Source organism: Alligator sinensis, unplaced genomic scaffold (genome assembly GCF_000455745.1).
Source record: "Alligator sinensis unplaced genomic scaffold, ASM45574v1 scaffold1192_1, whole genome shotgun sequence".
NCBI lineage: Eukaryota > Metazoa > Chordata > Crocodylia > Alligatoridae > Alligator > Alligator sinensis.
The window spans coordinates 814,890-815,633 of record NW_005842376.1 but is presented as its reverse complement, the minus strand read 5'-3'; the positions used below and the strand labels follow the sequence as shown (position 1 = coordinate 815,633).

General features: G+C 50.4%; 1 protein-coding gene across 5 annotated transcripts in view; it reads right to left on the bottom strand.

The window, feature by feature from the left end:
- The window catches only part of LOC102367790 (pirin), a 145,119-nt gene that overhangs the window by 41,224 nt on the left and 103,151 nt on the right, over window positions 1-744 (bottom strand). The gene's annotated exons all lie outside the window — the stretch shown is intronic.

Here is a 744-nt window from a genome sequence, read left to right as displayed (position 1 = left end):
CTATCCTCCTTAGCTCGTTGAAGTTCGCCCTCCTAAAATCTAGGGCCACAGCCTGACTGCTTGCCTTTGCCACCTTGCGCTGAATGGTGAATTCCAGCAGGCAGTGGTCACTGTCGCCCAGGGGGTCAAGCACCCGCAGCCCCCTCACCAGGTCGTCGCCCGTGGCCAACAAACAAAACAAAAATGTTTTAGCATTTTGTCTATGCTAAAACAGTCTGGCAACATTTCCTGTGAGAAGGCCAAGCTTACCCAGGGTCAGGAGAAACATCTTGGAGTGTACTAGCTAAACTCTCTGGGGATTCTGCCTGCACTAAGCGTGGTCCAGTCCAGAAGTGAGGGCATCTATCCCTGTAATCATGGCTCTGGGTGGCTGTAGGCCAGCCACCAGAACTAAAAACAAGGAGTATGTTTTTTCTGTGCTGTATCCTACATGCCTTGTATCCTTGTACATGCCGTGTATCCTTCGGGCACAAAGCGAGATGATCCCCGTGCGAGGTAAAAGAGGGAAAGGGGCCAGGAGGCTTCCCTGGCTGACCGCAGAAATCCAGGGCAGCCTAAGGGCCAAAAGGGGAGCACATAAAAAGTGGAAACAGGGTGAGATCACCAAAGACGAATATACCTCCTCTGCTTGTGCTTGTAGGGAGGAAGTTAGATGGGCCAAAGCTACCATGGAGCTGAGGATGGCATCCCAAGTAAAAGACAACAAGAAATTGTTTTTTAGATATATAGGGAGTAAAAGGAAGG